Source organism: Rhinopithecus roxellana, chromosome 8, assembly GCF_007565055.1.
Source record: "Rhinopithecus roxellana isolate Shanxi Qingling chromosome 8, ASM756505v1, whole genome shotgun sequence".
NCBI lineage: Eukaryota > Metazoa > Chordata > Mammalia > Primates > Cercopithecidae > Rhinopithecus > Rhinopithecus roxellana.
The window spans coordinates 116,128,914-116,145,947 of NC_044556.1; the positions used below are offsets into that span (position 1 = coordinate 116,128,914).

The window sequence follows — 17,034 nt, forward strand, 5'->3', positions numbered from 1 at the left end:
GAATTAATCTTCGTATAAGGGGTAAGGAAAGGATCCAGTTTCAGCTTTCTACTTATGGCTAGCCAATTTTCCCAGCACCATTTATTAAATAGGGAATCCTTTCCCCATTTCTTGTTTCTCTCAGGTTTGTCAAAGATCAGATGGCTGTAGATGTGCGGTATTATTTCTGAGGACTCTGTTCTGTTCCATTGGTCTATATCTCTGTTTTGGTACCAGTACCATGCTGTTTTGGTTACTGTAGCCTTGTAGTATAGTTTGAAGTCAGGTAGCGTGACGCCTCCAGCTTTGTCCTTTTGACTTAGGATTGTCTTGGCAATGCGGGCTCTTTTTTGGTTCCATATGAACTTTAAAGCAGTTTTGTCCAATTCTGTGAAGAAACTCATTGGTAGCTTGATGGGGATGGCATTGAATCTATAAATAACCTTGGGGAGTATGGCCATTTTCATGATATTGATTCTTCCTATCCATGAGCATGGTATGTTCTTCCATTTGTTTGTGTCCTCTTTGATTTCACTGAGCAGTGGTTTGTAGTTCTCCTTGAAGAGGTCCTTTACATCCCTTGTAAGCTGGATTCCTAGGTATTTTATTCTCTTTGAAGCAATTGTGAATGGAAGTTCATTCCTGATTTGGCTCTCTGCTTGTCTGTTACTGGTGTATAAGAATGCTTGTGATTTTTGCACATTAATTTTGTATCCTGAGACTTTGCTGAAGTTGCTTATCAGCTTAAGGAGATTTTGGGCTGAGACGATGGGGTTTTCTAAATATACAATCATGTCATCTGCAAACAGGGACAATTTGACTTCTTCTTTTCCTAACTGGATACCCTTGATTTCTTTCTCTTGCCTGATTGCCCTAGCCAGAACATCCAACACTATGTTGAATAGGAGTGGTGAGAGAGGGCATCCCTGTCTTGTGCCAGTTTTCAAAGGGAATTTTTCCAGTTTTTGCCCATTCAGTATGATATTAGCTGTGGGTTTGTCATAAATAGCTCTTATTATTTTGAGGTACGTTCCATCAATACCGAATTTATTGAGCGTTTTTAGCATGAAGGGCTGTTGAATTTTGTCAAAAGCCTTTTCTGCATCTATTGAGACAATCATGTGGTTCTTGTCTTTGGTTCTGTTTATATGCTGGATTACATTTATTGATTTGCGAATGTTGAACCAGCCTTGCATCCCAGGGATGAAGCCCACTTGATCATGGTGGATAAGCTTTTTGATGTGCTGCTGAATCCGGTTTGCCAGTATTTTATTGAGAATTTTTGCATCAATGTTCATCAGGGATATTGGTCTAAAATTCTCTTTTTTGTTGTGTCTCTGCCAGGCTTTGGTATCAGGATGATGTTGGCCTCATAAAATGAGTTAGGGAGGATTCCCTCTTTTTCTATTGATTGGAATAGTTTCAGAAGGAATGGTACCAGCTCCTCCTTGTACCTCTGGTAGAATTCAGCTGTGAATCCATCTGGTCCTGGACTTTTTTTGGTGGGTAGGCTATTAATTGTTGCCTCAATTTCAGAGCCTGCTATTGGTCTATTCAGGGATTCAACTTCTTCCTGGTTTAGCCTTGGGAGAGTGTAAGTGTCCAGGAAATTATCCATTTCTTCTAGATTTTCTAGTTGATTTGCGTAGAGGAGTTTATAGTATTCTCTGATGGTAGTTTGTATTTCTGTGGGTTCGGTGGTGATATCCCCTTTATCATTTTTTATTGCATCTATTTGATTCCTCTCTCTTTTCTTCTTTATTAGCCTTGCTAGCGGTCTGTCAATTTTGTTGATCTTTTCAAAAAACCAACTCCTGGATTCATTGATTTTTTGGAGGGTTTTTTGTGTCTCTATCTCCTTCAGTTCTGCTCTGATCTTAGTTATTTCTTGCCTTCTGCTAGCTTTCAAATGTGTTTGCTCTTGCCTCTCTAGTTCTTTTAATTGTGATGTTAGAGTGTCAATTTTAGATCTTTCCTGCTTTCTCTTGTGGGCATTTAGTGCTATAAATTTCCCTCTACACACTGCTTTAAATGTGTCCCAGAGATTCTGGTATGTTGTATCTTTGTTCTCATTGGTTTCAAAGAACATCTTTATTTCCGCTTTCATTTTGTTATGTACCCAGTAGTCATTCAGGAGCAGGTTGTTCAGTTTCCATGTAGTTGAGCGGTTTTGATTGAGTTTCTTAGTCCTGAGTTCTAGTTTGATTGCACTGTGGTCTGAGAGACAGTTTGTTATAATTTCTGTTCTTTTACATTTGCTGAGGAGTGCTTTACTTCCAATTATGTGGTCAATTTTGGAATAAGTGCGATGTGGTGCTGAGAAGAATGTATATTCTGTTGATTTGGGGTGGAGAGTTCTATAGATGTCTATTAGGTCTGCTTGGTGCAGAGATGAGTTCAATTCCTGGATATCCTTGTTAACTTTCTGTCTCGTTGATCTGTCTAATGTTGACAGCGGAGTGTTGAAGTCTCCCATTATTATTGTATGGGAGTCTAAGTCTCTTTGTAAGTCTCTAAGGACTTGCTTTATGAATCTGGGTGCTCCTGTATTGGGTGCATATATATTTAGGAGAGTTAGCTCTTCCTGTTGAATTGATCCCTTTACCATTATGTAATGGCCTTCTTTGTCTCTTTTGATCTTTGATGGTTTAAAGTCTGTTTTATCAGAGACAAGGATTGCAACCCCTGCTTTTTTTTGTTCTCCATTTGCTTGGTAGATCTTCCTCCATCCCTTTATTTTGAGCCTATGTATGTCTCTGCATGTGAGATGGGTCTCCTGAATACAGCAGACTGATGGGTCTTGACTCTTTATCCAGTTTGCCAGTCTGTGTCTTTTAATTGGAGCATTTCGTCCATTAACATTTAAGGTTAATATTGTTATGTGTGAACTTGATCCTGCCATTATGATATTAACTGGTTATTTTGCTCGTTAGTTGATGCAGTTTCTTCCTAGCCTCGATGGTCTTTACATTTTGGCATGTTTTTGCAATGGCTGGTACCGGTTGTTCCTTTCCATGTTTAGGGCTTCCTTCAGGGTCTCTTGTAAGGCAGGCCTGGTGGTGACAAAATCTCTAAGCATTTGCTTATCTGTAAAGGATTTTATTTCTCCTTCACTGATGAAACTTAGTTTGGCTGGATATGAAATTCTGGGTTTAAAATTCTTTTCTTTAAGAACGTTGAATATTGGCCCCCACTCTCTTCTGGCTTGTAGAGTTTCTGCCAAGAGATCTGCTGTTAGTCTGATGGGCTTCCCTTTGTGGGTGACCCGACCTTTCTCTCTGGCTGCCCTTAAGATTTTTTCCTTCATTTCAACTTTGGTGAATCTGGCAATTATGTGTCTTGGAGTTGCTCTTCTCGAGGAGTATCTTTGTGGCGTTCTCTGTATTTCCTGAATTTGAATGTTGGCCTGCCCTACTAGGTTGGGGAAGTTCTCCTGGATGATATCCTGAAGAGTGTTTTCCAACTTGGTTCCATTTTCCCCCTCACTTTCAGGCACCCCAATCAGACGTAGATTTGGTCTTTTTACGTAATCCCATACTTCTTGCAGGCTTTGCTCATTTCTTTTTCTTCTTTTTTCTTTTGGTTTCTCTTCTCGCTTCATTTCATTCATTTGATCTTCAATCGCTGATACTCTTTCTTCCAGTTGATCGAGTCGGTTACTGAAGCTTGTGCATTTGTCACGTATTTCTCGTGTCATGGTTTTCATCTCTGTCATTTCGTTTATGATCTTCTCTGCATTAATTAGTCTAGCTGTCAATTCTTCCACTCTTTTTTCAAGATTTTTAGTTTCTTTGCGCTGGGTACGTAATTCCTCCTTTAGCTCTGATAAGTTTGATGGACTGAAGCCTTCTTCTCTCCTCTCGTCCAAGTCATTCTCTGACCAGCTTTGATCCGTTGCTGGCGATGGGCTGCGCTCCTTTGCAGGGGGAGATGCGCTCTTATTTTTTGAATTTCCAGCTTTTCTGCCCTGCTTCTTCCCCATCTTTCGGTTTTATCTGTCTCTGGTCTTTGATGGTGGTGACGTACTGATGGGGTTTTGGTATAGGTGTCCTTCCTGTTTGATAGTTTTCCTTCTGACAGTCAGAAGGACTGTCTGTTGGTCTGTTGGAGATTGCTTGAGGTCCACTCCAGACCCTGTTCGCCTGGGTATCAGCAGCAGAGGTTGCCGAAGATAGAATATTGCTGAACAGCGAGTGTACCTGTCTGATTCTTCCTTTGGAAGTTTCCTCTCAGGGGTGTACTCCACCCTGTGAGGTGTGGGGTGTCAGACTGCCCCTAGTGGGGGATTTCTCCCAGCTAGGCTACTCAGGGGTCAGGGACACACCTGAGCAGGCAGTCTGTCCGTTCTCAGATCTCAACCTCCGCGTTGGGAGATCCGCGGCTCTCCCCAAAGCTGTCAGACAGAGTCGTTCGCGTCTGCACCGGCTCCCGCTACTTCCCCTGTTGGTCTTCAGCTGTGCGCTGTCCCCAGAGGTGGAGACTACAGAGACAGGCAGGCTTCCTTGAGCTGCTGTGAGCTCCACCCAGTTCGAGCTTCCCAGCGGCTTTGTTTACCTACTTAAGCCTCAGCAATGGCGGGCGCCCCTCCCCCAGCCTCGCTGCTGCCTTGTGGATAGATCGGGGCAGACTGCTGTGTTAGCAGTGAGGGAGGCTTCGTGGGCGTGGGACCCTCCCGGCCAGGTGTGGGATATATTCTCCTGGTGTGCCTGTATGCTTACAGCGCAGTATTGGGGTGGGAGTTACCCGATTTTCCAGGTGTTGTGTGTCTCAGTTCCCCTGGCTAGGAAAACGGATCCCCTTCCCCCTTGCGCTTCCAGGCGAGGCGATGCCTCGCCCTGCTTCAGCTCTCGCTGGTCAGGCTGCAGCAGCTGACCAGCACCGATTGGCCGGCACTCCCTAGTGAGATGACCCCAGTACCTCAGTTGAAAATGCAGAAATCACCGGTCTTCTGTCTAGAATGCCTTTTTCTAATTTTTCTCCATTATACATGAAATCTTTTGCACTATTGGGAGGAAGATAATTGTCTGAAAAGAAGAAACACCTCCCAAACTAAAATTAAGAGGAAGACCAGCACTACTCAAGAACATGGGGTGCTGGCCTTGTTACTGCCCCTACACTGGCCCCAACACTGTGCTTACCTGGCTGTTCTTCTCTGGGTATCACCTTGGACCTTTTCCTCCCTTCTCTCAATTATAGAACGTTACCTCTCTTGTCTCCCAGTCCCTCAGAATCAGTCAATCTGAGTAATAATTCTATGAGGATCTTCCATAGAAGTGAATCAAAATGACTTCATGCTTTATTCTTTTCTCTTCCTTCTCCTGTATCTTGTGCATTTTAACAGTGAATAACTGGAGTCATAATGCCTCAGTCCAAAACAGACACTTTCATGGTAGAAATTATTGTATCTGTGACAAGCTGATTGAAGTCATGTTTTAAGTGTATAGTTCCCTAAAACTCACACCACTTAGTAGGGCAGCTACAATTTTTATACTCCTTCGCAGTTTACAAAACAGACATTGAAAACATTTTCTTATGAGAGTCTCACTAAAACTCTCTGAAGAAGGTGAGGCAGACTTTATCATAATTTTTTAGATGAAGAAGCAGATATCCAGAGAAATGAAGTTGATTCGTGGAGGAAGTAGGACCACATTCTAGGTTTTATGATTCTGGAGGCATTGTTTCTCTTTTTTGGAAAGAGACCCCTGTTTACAACTTCTTCCCTTGCCTATAAGTAGATGAGCTTCAAAGAAGCTGAAATTATTCAAGGCCTGGTAGACTATGTCAGAGGCGTTGGTCTTTCCTCTGGGAGTCCTGAGAAGTCATTGAAAGATTTTTAAGCAGGAGAATAGAATAAGATAAACAGATTATTGTTTGTTTACTTGTTAAAGAGCTCTCTGTGTGCAGAGGGGAGAATGAATTGTAGGAAGGTAGGAATGAAAACATTTAGAAAGCTATTGCCGTAGTTTAGGGAAGAAATGGTGGTGCTTGGTCCAGGAAGATGACAGTGGATGGGAGAGAGGTGGAGGAAATTCTGGGATGATGGCAGCTGAAGCATGTGTCCTACAGCCTTTTTACCCTAGCTCAAATCCAACTACCAGCTGAAGGTTTGTGTTCTATAGGATTCTGGGAGTAGTGCTCAGCCTTCTGGCCAAGATAGGAACCTTGAGATAGGGGAAAACCCTGGAGCAAAACTTAGTTATTACAGGGAGCTTGAGCCATGGAGATCCATGGCCAACGTGATCCTAGAAATACCTGTTGGCCACCCTGTTCCTGAGGACCTGAGGTAAGACGGCAACATGGATGGGGTTCTCCTACCCCTGAGAGCTGTAGTCTTTATTCCTGAGGAGATAGAGAGCAGGGAGACTTCCTCCAGAGGTTTCATCTGGGAAGAGGCATTCTGCCACCTGGGTTGGTCCCTAGGGTCAGAGGCTGTTGTGCTTTTCAATGTTCCCAAGTTCGTTGCCACTCTTGATAGCTTAACCTGGGTCCCAAGAAAGAGTAGAATCAGGAGTTCACAAAGGAAAATTCAGTGCACCGAGGGGTTCTCAACAGCCACAGAGAGCAATGACAACACTCAGATGGGTAACTCCTTTGAATACAACTGCTAGAGGAGACAGGCATTGGTCTTATTTTTTAAAAAATAAGTACTTAAGGAGAGTCATATAGCATTTTAAAAAGACCTCTTAGAAGCAGAAAACAAAACAAACACAAAACAGAAACAGCCATGATTTTTACATTTAAAAATTAGGGAGAGGATGATCCTATTGAAAACCATTTTAAAGACATGGAAATTCAGGTGAAAGAAAAATCTTAGATCAAGGATCAGAAATACCAAGAGACAAAAATCATGAGAAAAAAAATGAGGTCTGAAGAACAGATCCTGGAGGCCTAAGATGTGAATAATAGAAGTCCAGAGAAGGTAGACTCCGGGAGAGTTTGATGATAGATGTAGGTGGGAGTTGATGGAGAGGAAATGCCAAGGAAGTCTCCAATGCTTCTGGTTTGGGCAGGTGGGTAGATGGTAGTGCCACTGCCCAAAACAGACCATCCTGGAAGATCAGTGGGTTGTGGGTCAAGGAGGGCAGGTAGGGAGTGATGAGTTCAGCTGTGTTGAGCTTGAAGAGCTTACGGACATAGAAGTGGAGACATTGACTAGCTGTTTCAATGTAGTTATAGAGTTCAGAGCAGAGATGCCTGGCTGGAGATACAGAATGGAAAACCACCAACCTTTAGTGCCCTGGAATAAAGGGCATAGATGAGAGTCCCTGGAGTGAGAGGCAAAAAACAAAACAAAATAAACAAAACCCCAAACTTTGATAGGTGCAGCAAATCACCATGGCATGTTTACCTATGCAACAAACCTTCTGGCACATTTACCCCAGGACTTAAAATAAAAATAAAAATAAACCAATAAACAAAAAAACTTCCAAAACTGTATGGATGAAGGTGGCAGTGTGACCAATCTCTTCCTTCCTTTCCCCTTTTCTCCCCTACTCTTAATTCTACATTTCGCCTGCTTTACATGTCCTTTCTTATTACCTGATATGAGACTTGCTGGGGAAAGGGAGCGCAAGAAGAAAAGAAAAGAGGAGAAAAAAAGAAGAACATAAGGAAGAATAGTGAGGGCATACCCTAAAATGGGGATGCTGTGGTAAATCTGCCCTCTGATCACCAAGGCAGAGGTGTGATCCATGAGAACGCAGTCTCTCATAGGAGTGCTCTCACAGTCAGGCACCATAGTTATCTTTCCTGAGACATAAAAGGAAAAGTAGAACTAGCATCTATTGAGCAACTGCTATGCTGGACGTGCTCTTTAGTACTCATTCTCTCATTTAATTTTCTTCAATAATCTCATTATATAAGGAAAGCAAAACTCAGAAAGGTTGAGAAAGTTCCCCCAATATCACACAGTTGGAAAGCAACAGGGTTAAATTAATCTGTGCAAATCTGAAGCCCTTGCTTTTCCTGCTGTACCACAGAACATCTGTACTAGAGGCAGCAGGCAGCAGATTTAGATACTGATCCACATGACTTTATTTGTATTTTCACTGGGCTTTTGTTATCTCAGGACATTCAAAGATTTACACTCTCTCTTCTGTCAGAGTTAAGTACACACTGCCAGCTTGACCTTTCAATCTGGGCTGCTCTTTGCTTCTCCCAAGTTACCAGCCAGCTCAGATAAAGGGAGAAAAATGAACGATTATTCTTTCTGAAAGTTGAATGGCTGCTTCTCTCTAAATATCTAGAAAGCCAGTCTTCTGTGAATTAAGCTCTTTCATCAGCTATTAGCTAGATCCTAAATCATTGATAAGAGGGATAACCCCTCAATTCATTGATTGACATCTTGAGAGTTTATCAACTCTAAATAATAAAAGCAGCAACATCTAAGACAATAGTTAGCATTTATTCAATCTAAGAGAAGAAGCAGTTCTTGTTTTCAACTTAGAAAAATGCCTCATATTCTCAGAATTAAGATAAGTGGCATTTCTTCTAACTTTATTATATATGTATGTGTGTGTACACACACACACACAAAAGCAACACCAACAGGGTCTCTTGCATATAAAGCACACTGTATTACATGCTGAAGACTCAATAAAGTTGAAGGTTAAGTTCTAGATTTCTCAGGATCCTCTACATTTTAAATGTTCACTTATGTGGTCCTCCTCAATGCAATTGTTGAAATTTTATCATTAAAAAAAAAAAAATTGGAGACTCTGGTTATTATAGGGATATCCTTATAGGTCTCTTAACAACTTGGCAATTATCTTAGGGTGACTGAGCATGCATAATATGCTCTAGGCAATTCATTTTTTTCTTTTTCTTTTTTTTTGAGAAAGTCTTGCCCTATTGCTCAGGCTGGAGTGCAGTGACATTATGTCAGCTCACTGCAACCTCTGCCTCCTGAGTTCAAGCAATTCTCCAGACTAAGCCTCTTGAGCAGCCAGGACCACAGGCGTGCACCATCATACTTGGCTAAGTTTTGTATTTTTATTAGAGATGGGGTTTCACCATGTTGGTCAGGCTGGTCTCAAACTCCTGCTCTCTAGTGACCCACCTGCCTCAGCCTCCCAAAGTGGAGATTGCTGGGATTACAGGGATGAGCCACTGCACCTGACCTGCACTAGGCAAATCTATGAAATTCAGCAAACATTCAGGGAATGATGGTTAGCCATGTGTGTGTTATGCCCCAAAATTAGAGGAAAATACTGCGTTGCTGCTCTTTGCTTACTGCTCTAGAGAGAGCAAACAGGTAAAGAAATAAAAGTTGAGCTTGTGAGTAAAGATGGAAGACTGAGCATAAAGATTATATGTAGATGTATCTCCTCTTTCTGAAAGATCCTTTAAAATAATAGTAAAATAATAATAAAAAGTTATCTCTATAATGCAGAGAATGAGAAATTTCAGCAAATTTCTTGAAGATAGAAAATAGGTGAAATGGTGATACCTGGTGAAGTAGAGGAAAGGGGGGGCTACTACTAAGGAGAAAACTTGTGTTATGTCAAGTTAAATTCAAAGCTAAAAGGAGGCATAGGAACTGAAGACATCAGGCATAATGGAGGGTGAAGTGGCATGTGGGGTTATAAACAGAGGCAATCATTGGAACTATATATGGGACAGTCAACATCTCCCTCACTCCCCACACTAAACAGTAACATTGAGGCATTTTGCCCCCTCAACTTATGCAAACAAACAAGCAAAACCACACAAAATACAGGGATTATCTTTAAGGAAATTAAATGAACTGTATGGCAGACCAATAAAGGAAGTTCAACATCTGACTAATAGGAATCCTACAAAAAGAAAGTAGAGCCATTTTGGCTTTCTGAGTAGCACCATGGTGGTTGCCAAGAACAAGTGCCTTACTAAAGGTGGCAAAAAGGGAGCCAAGAAGAAGGTGGTTGATCCATTTTCTAAGAAAGATTGCTATGATGTGAAAGCACCTGCTACGTTTAATATAAGAAATATTGGAAGGACACTAATCACCAGGACCCAAGGAACCAAAATTATATCTGATGGCCTCATATGTTTGAAGTGAGTCAAACTGATTTGCAGAATGATGAAGTTGTATTTAGAAAATTCAAGATGATTACTGAAGATGTTCAGGGCAAAAACTGCCTGACTAACTTCCATGGCATGGATCTTACCCATGACAAAATGTGTTCCATGGTCAAAAAATGGCAGACAATGATTGAAACTCATGTCGATGTCAAGACTAATGATGGCTACTTGTTTAATCTGTTCTGTGTTGGTTTTACTAAAAACGCAACAATCAGATATGGAAGACCTCTTATATTCAGCACCAACAGGTCCGACAAATCCAGAAGAAGATTTGCAAATAATGACCTGAGAGGTGCAGACAAATAACTTGAAAGAAGTGATCAATAAATTTATTCAATAATTGAAGCATTCTAACTGGTATCTCATTGTGGTTTTGAGATGGTATCTCATTGTGGTTTTGATTTGCATTTCTCTGATGGCAAGTGATGATGAGCATTTTTTCATGTGTCTGTTGGCTGTATGGATGTCTTCTTTTGAGAAGTGTCTGTTCATATCCTTTGCCCACTTTTTCATGGGGTTGTTTTTTTCTTGTATATTTGTTTGAGTTCTTTGTAGGTTCTGGATATTAGCCCTTTGTCAGATGAGTAGATTGCAAAAATTTTCTCCCATTCTGTAGGTTGCCTGTTCACTCTGATGGTAGTTTCTTTTGCTGTGCAGAATGTCTTTAGTTTAATTAGATCCCATTTGTCAATTGTGGCTTTTGTTGCCATTGCTTTTGGTGTTTTAGATGTGAAGTCCTTGCCCATGTCTACGTCCTGAATGGTAATCATTAAAAAGTCAGGAAACAACAGGTGCTGGAGAGGATGTGGAGAAATAGAAACACTTTTACACTGTTGGTGGGACTGTAAACTAGTTCAATCATTGTGGAAAACAGTGTGGCAATTCCTCAAGGATCTAGAACTAGAAATACCATTTGACCCAGCCATCCCATTACTGGGTATATACCCAAAGGATTATAAATCATGCTGCTATAAAGACACATGCACACGTATGTTTATTGCGGCACTATTCACAATAGCAAAGACTTGGAATCAACCCAAATGTCCATCAGTGACAGACTGGATTAAGAAAATGTGGCACATATACACCATGGAATACTATGCAGTCATAAAAAAGGATGAGTTCGTGTCCTTTGTAGGGACATGGATGCAGCTGGAAACCATCATTCTCAGCAAACTATTGCAAGAACAGAAAACCAAACACCGCATATTCTCACTCATAGGTGGGAATTGAACAATGAGAACACTTGGACACAGGAAGTGGAACATCACACATCGGGGTCTATTGTGAGGAGGGGGGAGGGATAGCATTAGGAGATATACCTAATGTAAATGACTAGTTAATGGGTGCAGCACACCAACATGGCACATGTATACATATGTAACAAACCTGCACGTTGTGCACATGTACCCTAGAACTTAAAGTATAATAAAAAAAAAAAAATAATTGAAGCAATAAATTGCTTCATCCAGACAACATTGAAAAAGACATAGAAAAGCCTTGCCAATCTACTTGTCCTCTCCATGGTGTCTTCGTTAGAAAAGTAAAAATGCTGAAGAAGCCTGAGTTTGAATTGAGAAGACTCATGGAGTTTCATGGTGAAGGTAGTAGTTCAGGAAAAGCTACTGGGGATGAGACAGTGGATAAAGGTGAACGAGCTGATGGATATGAACCACCAGTCCAAGAATGTGTTTAAAGTTCAGACTTACAATAGTAGCAAATAAAAAGTCCTATTAGTGAAAAAAACAAACAAGCAAGCAAAAAACAAACCAGAAAGTAGAGAAAATACAGGAGAGAAAATTGCCAAAGAAATAATAGAAGCAAATTCTTAGAGCCCAAGAGCAAAGTTTCCATATTGAAAGAGTCCACCACATTCCCAATGTAACAAATACAAATGACTCAAACCTTGATGTCTCATCATGAAATGTAACACTCAAGGATGAAATTCCTAAAGGCTTCCAAGAAGAAAACTAACAAAAATAGAGTGCCCACAAAGAAACAATACACAAGCTAGCAGTGGACTTAGCAGTAGCAGCACTGGATGTTGGTAGACCATGTAGAAATGTCAACAAGTTTTTGAGGGGAAAAAAAAGTTAACCTAAAGTTCTACAACTAGACTAATAGTCAAATGTGAGGGTAAAATTATTTTTAGACTGGGTATAGAAAATTTTATCTACCATGAACCTTTCTCAGGAAGTTGCTTGAGAATGTACTACATCTAAATGAAGAAGTAAACTAAGAGAAAGAAATGAGATCCAGGATATGGAGGATCCAACCCAGGAAAGTGACAAAATCCAGCGAGTAGTCCTGGAGACTGGCTCAGGATATTGGACTGGGGCAGGTCTGTTAAGGGGAAGAGTTGCAACTGTATAGTATGATTGAGAATTTTTTATTTTTTATTTTTAGCATCTTATCCAATGCATTAGTGGTTTAGCTAGAAACCAGAAGTCAGTATTGACATGTTAAGTTTTTTTTATTATTTAAACTGCATTCTAATTTATTTTGTGATTTCTTTGTTATTTAGATGGTGTATTTCTTAATTTTTAAACTTACGGGGCTTCAAGTAATCTTTTACTTACTGATTTCTGGTTTAATTGCATTGTGGTTAAAGACACTTGGTTTGATTTCTATCCTTTGGAATTTGTTGAGATTTGCTTTATGGCGTAGCATACGGTAAATTTTTGAAAAGTGTTCTGAGTGTGCTTGAAAAGAATGTGTAATTCGCAGTTGCTGGGTGCAGTGTTCTAAATATGTCAATTAGGATAGGTTTGTTACACATGTTATTCAAATTTTCTGTATCCTCACTGATTTTTGCCTGCCTGTTTTATCAATTTCTGAGGGATGTGTATTTAAATCTCCCACTGTTTTTATAGATTTGTTTATTTTCTTAGTAGTTCAGTCAGATTTTCCTTCATTTATTTTGAAACTACATTATTAAGCACATAAAAATTTTAAAGTGTTATGTCTTCTTGGTAAATTAAGCCTTTTATCATAATGAAGTATTCTCTTAATCTCTAGTAAAAGGCTTTTTGCCTTTAGCTCTATGATAGAACTTACCAGCCTTCTTCAAGGTAGCTTTTGTATGACATATTTTTTCTATTATTATAATTTTTTTACTGTAAGCCTCTCTGTTTCCAGTTCTACATGTATCTCTTGTGAAGAGCACATGGTTGTGTTTTGTTTTTATGTCCAGGTGGATAATCTTCGCTTTTAATTGGAGCATTGAGTCTACATACATTTAATATAGCCATTGATTCATGTGAGTTTAAATCTCTCATCTTACTCTGTGCCTTTTAGATTGATTTTTCAAAAAGCATTTCCCTCTTCTATTAGCTTTGAAGTTATATACTTTTATTATTCCTTCATTGATTACCTAAGAGATGACAACCTTTACTTATCACGGTTCACCATCAGTTGGCACTTTTACCCTCTCCCCAGAAAATGCAAAGATCTAAGGTACTTAAACTCCATTTATCCCCTTCTGACTTATATGCCATTGTTGTTATGTATTTTAGCTTACGCATATTTTAAACTCCAATGACATATTTATTATTGGTTTATAGAGCCAACACTGCACACGTATTTTCCTTTTTCATTTCTTTCCACATCTGTGTCATTTCATCTGGAATAATTTTTCTCCCACTTGAAACACTCACGTTAATGTTTTCTTTAAGGCACATCTGGATGTGACAAACTCTTTTGGTTTTGTTTGTCTGAAAACGCTTTTATTCTAAATTCACTTTTGTTTGCTGCCTCCAGTGAGAATTTTCATTTGCTTCTTTGAGGCAACTGGGGGCCTGAGCAATCAGGGTCACCTTAATCCTATTTCAGTGGTTGAGTAGATTGGAAGTTGAGCTGGTCACTGCAAAGGCTGGTACACCCTGGTTCATCCTCACAGCATTTCAAGGTTCCAAACAAAAACAGGAGGAGCTGATTAGGTTTTCCTCATAAATTTGGTCCCTCTACTACCTGGAGGCTTTCAAAAATTCTTGAATTAACAAATATACCTAAGGGAAAGATGTTGGTCTCACTTCTCTATATTTCCAATCTTCTAGGTATTGGCTTGGTGACTTTTTCACTATCCTGTTAGCGCTCCAATATTTTCAGATGACTTCTTCCCTTCTTTTTCCCTCAGCTCCTTTGTCCCTCTCTCTTTCTCCCCTCTTCTTTTCCTCCTTTTCTTCTTTCCCTCCTTTCTTTATTCTCCCTTCCTTCCCTCTCTTTCCTCTTCTTCATTATTCTCTCCTTTCTCCTTTCCTCCCTTCTTTCCTTTTTCATTCTTTCCCTCCCTCTTTTCATCCTTTCTCTCTTCCTTTTTGTGTGAGAAAAGTTTTGGTGCACAAAGGAGTGTTTTTCAAGTTAACTGAAACATTTTCTCACATGTAGAAAACCTAATTTTCCAGGAGTGTTCTATAACTGAAGCAACCTAAAACACACAGATGTTTTTGTAGAGATCATTTCAATGTAATGAAGACTGCTTGAGCTCCAAATGTTTGTCAGCACTGTGTTAGGTACAATTGCTGCCTTGAGGAACTTATGGTCTTGTAAGGGTGACAAACCCATAGGAGATAAGTACATATAACAGAATGATTGTTGACAAGACATCTATTTTGTTGTATTGAATTATTCTCGATAGAGAAATATTCATCCCTGAAACAGAGAAGTCCAGGCACTGAAAACCATTTACAACAGGAAGCAGAGTTTTATTATGCAGAATACAGCAAAGTCCTGATGCTCACATAATGCACATGATGAGACTTTCTAAATTTTCTTTCAGAACATTCTCATTTATCTTTTCAGGATCCTCATCCTTCTTATGAGAAAAAAGAGAATAAATCTCTTATTTTAAAACTGATTTCATCTAAACAGTTTAAGACGGATCTTTTCAAAATGTAGAATCAGAGCCATAGGATGACAGATGTGTACCTATCTGTGGGATCAAGCACTCGATGTCTTTCCCCTAGTCAGAGGGCCTGATCCTGCCGGCCCAGCTTCAAGACCAAAGTCCAACCCAGATTAAGAGGTAGAAGAGCAAGTCCCAGTCCTGATATTTACTGGATCTATGACCTTGGGCAAGTCATCTGTGTGACACCTCCTCCCCTATTTGACAAGTAGGAGATATTCAATAAATGTTGAACCAAGCATCTTTGTCTCATTTTCTATACCTGAAAAATGTGAGTAGATGCTGTTGTGAGAATATAGTAAATGAGATAATGCAGGTGACAAGCCTTTGTAAATGGTAAAGGACAATACAGATTGGGGAGGATTGAATGGTACACATATCTGGTCATGTCAATGCTGAGTTGATTTTCTTATCCTCAAACTGGATATAAGATTCATGGTTAAAGTACGGCTGTTTTTTTTTTTTTTTTTTTTTTTTTGTGGGAGGTGGTTAACCTCAGCGAGGTTCATGCTGTCTTTTGATGACAGGATATTGGAGGAAATAAGATACTCTTTAAAGTCAAACGAGAGGAGTGGAAAACAAATCATCTCCACTGGCAATGCTAGTGAGGTCTAATGAAAAACAAGGGCTGTCTTTTATCCAATGATCATATTTTCTTCCTGAGCCTAACCTAATTGTATTATTGAATGTTCTGGAGTCCTCCTCACCCTCACTTATTAAACTATTATAATCCTTTACTTATGGGTTTTAAGATATCATTATGGTCTCCTCCCCCTAATGAAATGAAAGTTTTTAACTGAGTTAGATCATCAACAGTCCCTGATGAAGCCTGACAAATCTCTTTTTGGACTACATAGGCTTGATAACAATAATGCCAGGGCACATTCTTTCTCTAAACTCACTTTTCTGAGCTAGATGAGTGATCAGAAAGCATTTATGGTATCTTCAGAGTCAGAATGGAATTAGTACACCTATGGGTCCACCTCCTAGAGACCTATACAGAATCTAACACTCTTGAAAAATGCCTTCTGTGGACTGAACTGCAAGACTCAGCCTTCTGAGTGAGTGAGCGTTGAGGGTCTGATCTGAAGTCAGGCAGGAGGGAGAAGACAGAGCAGCCTCTTCTTGGAGATCCCTGGGGAGACGTACACAGATGGCTGCTATACTATGCAGTTGGTGGGAATGAAAGTCCCTTTTGGGAAGGGAGGGTCCTGATTTTGGTCACTTACTGGAGTCCCTGGCAGAAGTAGCCATTAATCAGAGTGAGCTTCTTCATTTGGCTGGTAATGCTGATAGATTTCCAAATCTTGGGGCAGGAGAGGGCAAACTGGGGTGGTGGCACTTAAATGCACTAAGTGATGAGGTCACAGATGGATTTTGAGGGTGGACGTGGCAAAAGTGGGGGCTGGAGCAAGAAAACCCCAGCAGGCAGGTGTTGTTAAGGTGCTAGAGGGTGGCAGGAGGAACTGTTGAGTCTACCATCTGGGCTTCTCCTTCCAAAATTCACTCCCCTTCCACAGAGGCCAATGCTTCTCAGAGGTTCATAGAACCAAAAAGAACCTGCACTCCAACTGTTGATGATACTGATGAAGTGACTTTCATTTTCTATTGAATGAATATGGCCATTTTTCTTTAACAGAATATAAAGACTTATTAGGCACATTCTATCTTTCAGACATTCTGCTGAAGTTTTATACGTATTATTGTCTTTTATATTTATTACAGTCCCTTTGAGTTAATTTACTATTTCTGGATAAGGAAACTGAGGCTCAGAATGCTTGACTAACTTACCCTCTGTCACACATCTCATTTCTACTCAACACAATAAAAAGACCCATTATTCCTGTATTCAGTCCATGAATTCTCCTTGAGATGCTTACTATGTGCAAGCCAGAAATTACTAGAAGCTCACCACCCTGTTTCTTTTGGACTTAGCCTCATTTCTTTGTAATTTGCTCAGCTAACCTAAAAGCTCCTGGACAAATCCTTAATAATATTATTTTGAAAAGCCTCCAGGGAAGAACGTTTTTTAGGTTTTCTTGGTAACTTAAGTTTCCCAGAACTTCTAGGGATTTCTTAAGGGCCAGCCC

The 17,034-nt window shown here is 40.1% G+C and overlaps 1 pseudogene; it reads left to right on the top strand.

Moving 5' to 3' along the window:
- The first annotated feature begins 9,817 nt into the window (after nucleotides 1-9,817).
- On the top strand, nucleotides 9,818-11,737 carry LOC104670190 (annotated as a pseudogene).
- The last annotated feature ends 5,297 nt before the right edge of the window (nucleotides 11,738-17,034 follow it).